This window comes from Pelophylax lessonae (genome assembly GCF_965119305.1).
Source record: "Pelophylax lessonae genome assembly, chromosome: 8".
Classification (NCBI taxonomy): Eukaryota; Metazoa; Chordata; class Amphibia; order Anura; family Ranidae; genus Pelophylax; species Pelophylax lessonae.
Window position 1 is genome coordinate 95,710,335 of NC_138775.1, and position 11,358 is coordinate 95,721,692.

At 46.0% G+C, this 11,358-nt stretch overlaps 1 pseudogene across 1 annotated transcript; it reads left to right on the plus strand.

The window, feature by feature from the left end:
* The first annotated feature begins 3,057 nt into the window (after window positions 1-3,057).
* LOC309562063 lies at window positions 3,058-7,823 on the plus strand (annotated as a pseudogene). Its single transcript has 3 exons — window positions 3,058-4,411; window positions 5,994-6,057; window positions 7,791-7,823. The product of its transcript is annotated as an uncharacterized misc_RNA (transcript).
* The last annotated feature ends 3,535 nt before the right edge of the window (window positions 7,824-11,358 follow it).

Sequence of the window (11,358 nt, forward strand, 5' to 3'; positions counted from 1 at the left end):
CACACATGCCATGGGTATATGTCAAATGACACCTCAAAATACATTCTGCTGCTTCTCCTGAGTACAGGGATACCACATGTGTGAGACTTTTTGGCAGTCTAGCCGCGTACAGGACTCGGAAAACCAATCCACACCTTCTGGCTTTCTAAGTGCGTAAATTATTGATCTCACTCCTTACTACCTATCACACTTTTGAAGTCCATAAAAAGCCAAGATGGCACAAAACCCCCCCAAATGACCCCATTTTGCAAAGTAGACACTCCAATCTATTTGCTGAGAGGCATGGTGAGTATTTTGCAGCTCTCATTTTTTTTGGAAAATGAAGAAAAAAGAGGAAATGCATTTTTTTTCCTCTTTTTAAATTTCCAAAACTTTGTGACAAAAAGTGAGATCTGCAAAACACTCAACATGCCTCTCTGCAAATAGCTTAGGGTGTCTACTTTCCAAAAAGGGGTCATTTGGGGGGGGTTGTGCTGTCTTGGCATTTCATGGCCTCCGAAACTGTGATAGGTAGTCAGGAGTGAAATCAACAATTTACGCCCTTGGAAAGCCTGAAAGTGGGGATTGGTTTCGGGGACCTGTACTCGGCTAGACTTCAAAAAAGTCTCACGCATGGGGTATCTCTGTACTCAGGAGAAGCAGCAGAAGGTATTTTGGGGTGTCATTTCACATATACCCATGGTATGTGTGAGCAATATATCATTTCAATGACAACTTTGTGTAAAAAAAAAACAAAACATTTTTTTTAGTCATATTTCAAACACCTGTGACAAAAAAATTACATATTCAATGAGCTCAACATGCCTCTCAGAACATTCCTTAGGATGTCTACTTTCCAAAAAGTGGTAGTTTGGGGGGGTTTTGTACCGCCCTGCCATTTTAGCACTTCATGAAATGAGATTTCAGTTCAGTTCAGGCAGTTAAGGCCCGTACACAGGTAGCGATTGTCGGCCGTAAATATTCGGCCGCCGAACGATTGGCCGATTGTCGGCTTGTTAGTATGATGCTTCCGACAACCGACAGCGACTTTTCGGCCGAACAGAATCGGGTGTGCAGGCTATAAAATTTTTGTTGGCCGTCACCAGAACGGCCGATTGTTCGCAAGTCAGTACAGAATTCGGCCGACAAACAGCAGATTAGCAAGACTGGGCATGCTCTGAGAAAAAAAAAGACACGGAAAGTTAACCATCACATGACATAACTTCTGCAGTCGGCTGTTGTTGGCCGACAAAGTTCGTGTGCAGTCTTTAGCACTTTTCAGCCGACAGGACAGCACCGGACAAAAGACGGCCGATCATTCGGCCGACATTCGGTACGTGTGTACGGGGCTTTAGAAATTAAAGCTGCGTAAATTTCAGTATTTACACCATAGTTTGTAGACGCTATAACTTTTGCGCAAACCAATAAAAATACGCTCATTGATTTTTTTTTTTGTCAAAGACATGTAGCTAAATATATTTTGGCCAAAAAAAGACATAAATTGAGTATATTGGATATTTTTTAAAATACAAAGTTGAAAATGTAATTTTTTTGCAAAATTTTCGCTCTTTTTTTATTAATATCGCAAAAAATAAAAAGCGCAGAGGTGATCAAATACCACCAAAAGAAAGCTCTGTTTGTGGGGAAAAAAGGACATAAATTTCGTTTGGGTACCACATTGCATGACCGCACAATTGTCAGTTAAAGTCACGAAGTGCCAAGTTGAAAAAAGAGGTCTGGTCAGGAAGGGGGTAAAATCTTCCGGGGCTTAAGTGGTTAAAGACCACAACATACAGTGGTATACAATGTGTGGTTAACAGTAGACACACACACATCATAGGTTGAACTGGATGGACTGATGTCTTTTTTCAACCTCACTAACTATGTAACTATGCAGTGAAAGTGGCATCAAATCAGGTGGTGTAAAATCAGGTGAGTGATTCCAGGAATCAACCAGTGAGGTGTAATAGGGAGATGTGCAAAGCTTCTGGGTGTGCTAGACCCTTACCTTACTGCTGTAAGGTTACAGCATTTGGATGGTGTCAATCCCGTGTTCCTGTGTGTATCCAAAGGGGATGCTGAGAGGGGGTATTTAAATTGGATCCTATCCGACTTCCACATTCCAGGGGCAAGGGAGGGAGCTGTTTATGTCCTGTGTGCTTCCAAATGGGGGCAGACAAGCAGAAAAACTTCCTCTGGTGTAGTGAAAATTGAAAAAAGGGGTCCTGCGAGCAATCTCTTAATAGTAAATGTATAAGCAATTTGCTGCAGACACTCCACTTCTCATAACAGTGTGATCAAATCAAATAAATTAATAGTGTTGCGCAAATATATTAAATAATTTAAAACTAACAAAAGGTATAAATAATTGTACCATCAAAATTGTAATCTCACATAAATCTGATAAAGGTCAGATCAAAAAACGTGCAATTAAAAGTGCAAATGCTCCGAGGAATGCGAAGCGCTCCGTCCGTCCTTTCCCCTCCCACAGGATGGAGCGCTTCGCATTCCTCGGTGAGACTGTCGGCTGCCGGCACACACTACAGGCAAACGTGAACAGCATCTCCCTCTATACCACCACGATTATATCTTGTCTGGATGGATTACTTTTATCGCCATGATCATTTAAAGGTGCATGCTATGCACCATCACATGTGAGTGAGACCTATTACTTTTTATTTAATAAAAATCATTTTAAGGATTTCATGCACTATTGTGAGCTCTCTGTTTACATATTGCTGCATTGAGTGATACGGTAAACGAGCCTGAGTTGGCTCCCAGCCTATGTGTCATCTAGTTCTTGGGAGGGAATGATGGTATAACGCTACCTGGATTGTTGCATGCTGTACCTGCCTATTTGGATTATTACCTGTTTTCCTGTCTACCAGCGGAGACCATGTAGATTAAACTATTTCTCCGCTACAACTGGTGGCAAGCGACGAGATTTCAAACCGCACAGCAGATCCACGATCGTCAGTAACTACCAAACAAAGAGGAGAGGCAGCAGCACAACGGAAGGAGCCATTCGGATAAAACCAGCATTCGGGAAATATGTCAAAGTATACGAACGCTTGGTGAATGGAGGTAAACTATGCAGCATTGAAAAGAACTACATTGAAGGAATTATTGCAAGCCAGAGGGGGAAACGCCAGCCACAAAACAAAAGCGACCCTTGTAGCAGAGCTCATGGAGGGAGACAGAGCCACACCTGCAGCGACCCCACAGGAGGCAGAACGCAGCAAATTTGACAAGGAGCTACAGAGCAGACTGGCCTACTACCCAGAGCCCCACTCAAGAGAAATACTGGACCGGCTGATGGCGGACGTACACGAATACCTGGTGGTCAGACACCAAGCAAGTCAGCGACCCGGGAGAGAGCTCCAACGCCTGTCCACATTACCCCTACTGGCAGGGAGACTATCTGGTCGTGCAGCAGAGGCATACTGTGCCGTACCCGACGAGGACAGTACAGACTATGCCAAGGTGAAGCAGGCCATTCTAGCTAGGTATGCGATTACCTCAGAGGCCTACTGCCTAAAGTTCAGACATATTAAAAAGCTCACCAGAGACACTCACACAGAATGGGCGCACCGTCTACAACGAGCGGCAAAAGGATGGCTGGAAGCCAGCCAAGTCAACACCCTAGAAGACCTGTTCCAGCTAATGGTAATGGAGCAGTTCTTTAATGGGATACCCGCTCATCTGCAGAATTGGGTGCGAGATCGGAAACCACACACTCTACAAGACGCAGCCAAGTTAGCGGATGAGTTCCAAGATACCAGGAGGGAACAGCGCACTCAACCAAGAGCAGCCTATGGACCTACAGCACCAGTACCAGCCGTAACGGCAGCTGTCCCAGCACGCCCGGGGGTAAGCAATAACACCTACACCCCCAGGTATCAGGCTCGCCCCCCCGATACGATGCCACACCTGCAACCAGCAGGGACATATGCAGCAGGACTGCCCCCGCAACCGACCACGGCCCAGCTGGAATACCCCGACACCCAACAATCGGGCAGCGGTTCATTGTGCCCAAGCGGAACCCTACAGAGTACCCGAGGTCCCAGCTTCCACAGAGGAACCTCTGAGTACGCTACATGAAGTCAACCCTATCCAAGCAGCTTCTGACAACCGCCAAGGGCACCGACAAGAGGTACAGATGGAGGGGAGAAAGGTACAGGGGTTGCGAGACTCTGGAGCTACTGTAACGCTGGTCCGCAACCACCTAGTACCCAAGGGCAACCTCACAGGGGAGTGTGTGGCAGTACGTGTAGCAGGGGGAGTGATCTACAAGATCCCCACTGCCAAGGTACACCTGAATTGGGGAGCGGGGAATGTGGAGGTGGGCATGATGCAGGATTTACCCGCAGACGTTATTTTGGGCAACGACCTGGGGGAGTTGACTTCAGCTTTTGTTCCCCAATCTACAGTTGTGTTCAAAATTATTCAACCCCCAGTGCTGTAAAGGGTTTTAGGGAATTTAGTGTACATTTGTAATTGTATTCAGAATGAAATCCTACAAGGACTTCTTAAAGAACCATATGCAACTAAAATGACATCAATTGGTTTTGTAATACAGTAGTAAATGTTTCTTTTGTCAATTCTTCATTGACACAATTATTCAACTCCTTAAAGACTACCACTCTGAAGAACAGAGGTTGAAACACCTGTGGATGTCAGGGAGCAGCAATAAAGCCTAATAAGCACCAATTAGGCAGCTTTAAAATGACTGTGATACTCGGCTCCTTCTAGACATTTACTGGTGTGGTTACAAACATGGTGAAGTCAAGAGAATGGTCCAGGAAGACAAGAGAAGAGGTGATTACTCTTCACAGGAAGGGCAATGGCTATAAGAAGATTGCAAAGATGTTAAACATACCAGGAGACACCATAGGAAGCATCATTCGCAAATTCAAGGCAAAGGGCACTGTTGAAACGCTACCTGGTCGTAGCAGAAAGAAGATGCTGACTTTGACTGCTGTGCGCTACCTGAAGTGTAGAGTGGAGAAAAGTCCCTGTGTGACTGCTGAGGAACTGAGAAAAGATTTGTCAGATGTGGGTACTGAAGTTTCTGCTCAGACAATACTGCGCACACTGTGTAATGAATGCCTCCATGCCAGAACTCCCAGGCGCACCCCCTTGCTGTCTCCAAAGAATAAGAAGAGTCGACTGCAGTATGCCAAAAGTCATGTGGACAAACCACAGAAGTTTTGGGATAGTGTTCTGTGGACTGATGAAACAAAATTAGAACTGTTTGGGCCCATGGATCAACGCTATGTTTGGAGGAGGAAGAACAAGGCCTATGAAGAAAAGAACACCTTGCCTTCTGTGAAGCATGGCGGGGGGGGGGGGTCAATCATGCTTTGGGGCTGTTTTGCTTCTGCAGGTACAGGGAAGCTTCCATGAATTCTCTTCAGTACCAGGAGATATTGGATGACAATGTGATGCAGTCCGTCACAAACCTGAGGCTTGGGAGACGTTGGACCTTTCAACAGGACAATGATCCCAAGCATACCTCCAAGTCCACTAGAGCATGGTTGCAGATTAAAGGCTGGAACATTTTGGAGTGGCCATCACAGTCACCAGACTTAAATCCGATTGAGAACCTCTGGAGGGACTTAAAGAAAGCAGTTGCAGTGCACAAGCCTAAGAATGTGACTGAACTGGAGGCTTTTGCCCATGACGAATGGGCGAAGATACCCGTAGATCGCTGCAAGACACTTGTGTCAAGCTATGCTTCACGTTTAAAAGCTGTTAGTACTTAGTACAACATCCTTTTACAGTTATAAGATTGAATGTCACTTGGGGGTTGAATAAAACTGATAATGATGTGAGCACAGAAAAGACATTTGTGGTTATTTCATTATAAATGTTATGTTATATTTGTCTGACCTACACGTGCCTCTTTGATTTAATTGTAAGCAGGATGATTGAATGATCAAAATCAATGTCAAGCTGGCCAAAACAATTAATTTCAGTGGGGGTTGAATAATTTTGAACACAACTGTACCATCCACGAAACTTATCCGGTTGTGACCCGGCAGCAGGCTCGCACCACCTAACCACTCTGAGGCTCAGGTAAGCAATGTGCCCCCCATGCCTAATGTCAATCCCTGGGCGTCCCCCCTAGAATTTGGGTCGGAGGTGGCCCTAGACCCTTCCTTACAGCTGTATAAAGACCGTGTAGATAAAAATCAGGCAGGGTTAGAAGGGGAAAGATACACATGGGAAAAAGGGACTCCTATACCGCCAAGCCGAGAAGGTAATAGCCGGATCGATCCCCATACCCATTAAGCAATGAATTGTTCCCCGGAAATATAGATTGGAACTGCTGCGCATAGCGTACGACATACCCCTGTCCGGATACTTAGGGATCTAAAGACAAACTAAACACAGGCTAACCCAGAATTTCTTTTGGCCAGGTATCTCACAGGATGTACGGCGATATTGCCAGAGCTGTGATACCTGCCAAAGGGTAGGGAAGAGGGGTGACCGATACAAGGCCCGGCTACGATCTCTTCCCATAATTGAGGAACCCTTTAGCCGGGTCGCAGTAGATATAATAGGCCCCTTAACTAAACCTAGCCCATCCGGCAAGAAATACGTCCTAACCATGGTAGACTACGCTACCAGATACCCTGAGGCAGTGGCATTGACCAATGTGCACGCAGAAATGGTAGCAGATGCCCTGATGCGAATATTCTCCCGCGTGGGATTTCCCCGGGAGATTATTTCGGATAGGGGCACTCAGTTTACCGCCGAAGTAACGCACCAGCTCTGGAAGATATGTGGGGTACAACAGATCTGGAACTCCGCATATCACCCCCAGTCCAATGGGCTCTGTGAACGTTTTAACGGCACCCTCAAACAGATGATCCGTACATTCATGGATACCCAGAAAGACTGTGAAAGGTTCCTTCCCCACTTAATGTTTGCATATAGGGAGGTACCCCAAGAATCCACCGGATTATCCTCTTTCGAACTACTGTTCGGAAGGAGAGTGAGGGGCCCCCTAGATTTAATCTGGTAACATTGAGAAGGAGAAGGGACCATTAATGATGGTACACCTATCGTACCATATGTGCTGGAGTTTAGGGAACGCCTGGAGGCCCTGACTCAGACTGTACGCGACAACCTCCAGGCGGCCCAACAACGACAGAGCCGATGGTACGATAGGGGAGCCAGGGATCGCAGCTTTCAAGTCAGGCAAAAAGTATTAATTTTACGACCGGTCCACAAAGACAAGCTGCAGGCTTCCTGGCAGGGCCCATACAATGTGGTAGAACAAATATGTGATACCACCTATGTGATCGTTCCAGTCGCAGGCGTAGGAGCCAAATGCATACTCCACGTAAACATGCTCAAACCCTACCAGGAACGTACCGAAGAGGTAACTGCAATTTGTGCATCCGCAGCCGAGGATTTTGATAATCTACCTCTCTTAGACCTCCTAGATCAGGAGGGCCGGAACGGAGATCTGGGAGAAGTACAGTTAGGGGAGCGACTAAGCGCACAGGAGCGTACCGAAGTTCAAAGTCTAATTAGGGAAAAGGGGGCCACCTCCTCTAACTTACCCGGGTACACCCCGTTGGCCACCCACAAGGTCGAAACCTTAGAACAGACACCCCTTTGCCAACCCAACTACAGCCCCCTGGCCAAAACCCTCACTGATTTAACTCGCGAGAATCTTCCCAAGATAGTAGCCTGGGCCCCAGAGTGTGAACAGGCATTCCAACAGCTCAAAACGGCACTTGTTAACTCTCCTGTACTTTCTGCTCCCGATCCAACAAAACGATTTCTCGTTCATACAGACGCTTCTATGTTTGGATTGGGAGCAGTACTAAGATAAGTCGGAGCGGATGGCAGTGAGCACCCAGTGGCTTATCTAAGCAGGAAACTTTTACCCCGGAAGTGAGCTACGCCGCCATTGAAAAGGAGTGCCTGGCTGTGGTGTGGGCCCTCAAAAAGCTACAACCCTAGTTATATGGACAACCTTTCTCTTTACTCATGGATCACAACCCGTTGGTGTGGCTAAACAGGGTGTCAGGAGACAATGCCAGGCTGCTGCGCTGAAGTTTGGCGCTGCAGCCTTTTGACTTTACCATCCACTACCGCCCTTGGAAGCAAAACTGCAACGCTGACGGGTTATCCAGACAAACAGACATTGACAAATGATCTGTGAGTACTCCTCTGGACATCCCCAAGCCGATCCGTTAGGATCAGACTGTGTATGCCGGCTTGGTTCTGGGGGAGCATTGTGGCAAACACAGCCACTGTATATTGTCCTTCGTGTAGGTATTATGTTTATTGCATGTGTATACCTTTAAGAACCAAGTGTTTGTAATGTGGTTCAAACAATGTTGCAATCTGTATTTTAAGAGGATTCAGGGTGGCCGTCGTTCGACTACCGACCACGCGGCGGTCGGCCATTTTGGATCCTTTGTTCGTCCAGCGGTATTGGGTCGTCGAGCACCTGGAACTAAAATCGGCTACTCGACGGCACGAATACCGCTGGACTTCCATACCGTTCAGGAGCCCGGTCTTTCGGTAATGTGGTTCCCTAGGTTCAATCGGTAGTTTGAAGTAAACTCAAGTGTAAAATGTATTTGGTACGGCGTACGGCTATTTCAGCTGGGATCTGAGCGATACTCTCACGAAAGGTGTGCTCAGACCCCAGCTATCTACCGATCGTCCATTCGTTTAAATGTACCGAACAATGGAAGAGTGTAGCGGAATGGACACAGAGTGTGGATTGTGTTTAAGAGTGACCATAATATTACTGAACAGTGTCCCTGAGGAAATATATAAAGATATATTGCTAGAATATGGCAGAAGTGTTTCATAGACCCCTGCTAGTGGGGTGGGGTTTGTTATTGTGAATACCTGCATTCCATTGTCCTATTGTTCCTGTCTGCCTTGTAAGCATATTATGGGATGTGTGTTTGCGTGGAATGACTCGAAGAGGGAGGGGTTTTGGCAGAGTGTAGATCTCTTGTTTTTTCAATAAACAAGGCATTCTGAGTTGACTCCCAGCCTATGTGTCGTCTAGTTCTTGGGAGGGAATGATAGTATAACGCTACCTGGATTGTTGCATGCTGTACCTGCCTATTTGGATTATTACCTGTTTTCCTGTCTACCAGCGGAGAACCTGTAGATTAAACTACTTCTCCGTTACAACAGATCTTAATTATGTTAGGATAAGCGCGGCTTTATTATTATATACCTACCCTCAAATTAAAGCTGAAAGTCTGCAGTTAAAGCACATTTTGTTTGTTTCATTTCAAATCCATTGTGGTGGTGTATAGAGCCAAAAAGATTAGAATTGTGTCCATGTCCCAATATTTATGGACCTGACTGTAATTATATAAGTTAAAGAAACATTATTAGCAATCACACAATTTATGTTTATCCTTACCTTTAATCAGTTTGTACATATCACCGGAGAGAAACGGTAGCATTGGTTGGTCAGACTGATACATGGTGAGGAAGGGGTCGACTTCTCTTGATATGCTGTTGAGTATTCCCACTTTCACTGGGAAGAGAGGATCAGCACAGCGCATCTTCACCTCTTCAAATGACTTTACTTTTGGATTGGGTAGTTTCCCTCTCTCTACCATCTCGATGTATTGTTTGACGTGTGGCCAGAGTTGCAATCCTCTTTCTGAAACGGTGACATTCTCAATCCACCGGTGCTTACAAAATTTAAGCATGGAAATTTTACAACGGGTTGCTGTCATAAAATCCTTGTGACGTGCAGGGCAATCATGGAACAGCTAATACAAGCTAGAGCAGGAGTTCCCAAACCATGGGTCGGGACCCACTGGTGGGTCGCGAGCTGCATTTGAGTGGATCGCGAAGAGCCAGAAATCACTGAGAGCGGGCCTGCTTAAATTGTGCTGTGCGAGCCTGCGCAAATTACAGAGAGCCAGAGCAGTCAAATCTCGATGGATTCAGGACCCTGCCCATGCAGTTTATGGAGGCTGGTCTGCATTTCCCACGAGGAGGATACTTGCATCAGTGAGTACGTATGTGGGCTGTTATGTAGGATATGTTCATGGGGTGCAGAGCCAGCTCCTCGGTCCTGCTGGCAGCAGCGGTGGTGGCTAGACTGGCGGCGGGATTCTCTCAGCTATAGCGGACAGAGACAGCAGCCTTGGTGCCATAGGAGGACCAGGTGGCCTGGCGGTGTCAGGCGTTTATGGCAGCTTCTGTGACCCCAGTAGAGGATCTGAAGGAGAAGAGCCAGGACACCAAGACCAGCATAGAGCTCCTCATCATGGAGACTCTGAGTGAGGTGTGCTGGGCCCTGGAGAGGGCAAACAGGGGCTTCACCTTCACTGTGGACCGCTGGGAGAGGAAGGAGGGTGAGTGCCATATAGCCTTATATTTATTTAAATATTAAGTGTATTCAAAAATAAATTGATTGATATTTTTAATTTAACATTCCCCTCCCTTTAAAATATTCATTATTAATAATAGTATTTGCATTTATATAGCGCCAACAAATTCCGTAGCGCTTTACAATATTCAATTACAAGCAAGTGGGTCTCGAAAAATAACTGTATTCAGAAGTGGGTCTCGGCCCAAAAAAGTTTGGGAAGCCCTGAGCTAGAGAGTCCGTGTTCAACTTCCCATCCGGTGGATTTACATCCATCTCTGAACGCATTTCCCTCATCTTCCTGCACTTGCTTCTGGAGTATTTTGAATACTTTCCAGTTGACGTGCGGTCCTCCATTGAGATCTGGACAAGATTCTTGATTTCGATCTCTGAGAGCAAGTTATTCATTTTTTCAGCGATGTCTTCAGCTGATGAATAGCCAATGAACTCTGAGCCGATGTACAGTATGTAGTTTTCACCTCAGACCCGTTCCATAGCCTGACATGCATGTCTAACTGTTTAGACTGTAAATAGTGATTGAGGCTTTCATCAAAGAGCATAACATAGAGGCTTTGCTTCGATACATCTGCCAAAGTCAGTTTCTTAAAATAAGGAGCCAGTCCAAAAGTGCATAAATATGAGCACTTGCGTTCGCAATTTTCTGGGGAAAAAAATCATATTTGGACCCGGAACCCATTTGCCAAGCATCTTGTTTATTATGGGCGCTACATCGACGATGTGATTATCATATGGGATGGTGACCTCAATTCAGTTTCTGAATTTGTGGCCTACTGCAATTCCAATCCCTATGGTATCAGCTTCACACATGTAGTCGATGCGCTAACTTTGGTATTTCTGGATTTAGAGCTATCCTGGGATGCTGATGGAAACATCACCTCTAGGACGCATTTTAAGGAGACTGCAGGCAACTCATACTTACATCGTACAAGTTGCCATTTACCTAAGCGGAAGGAGAATATACCCCACAGCCAATTTTGTAG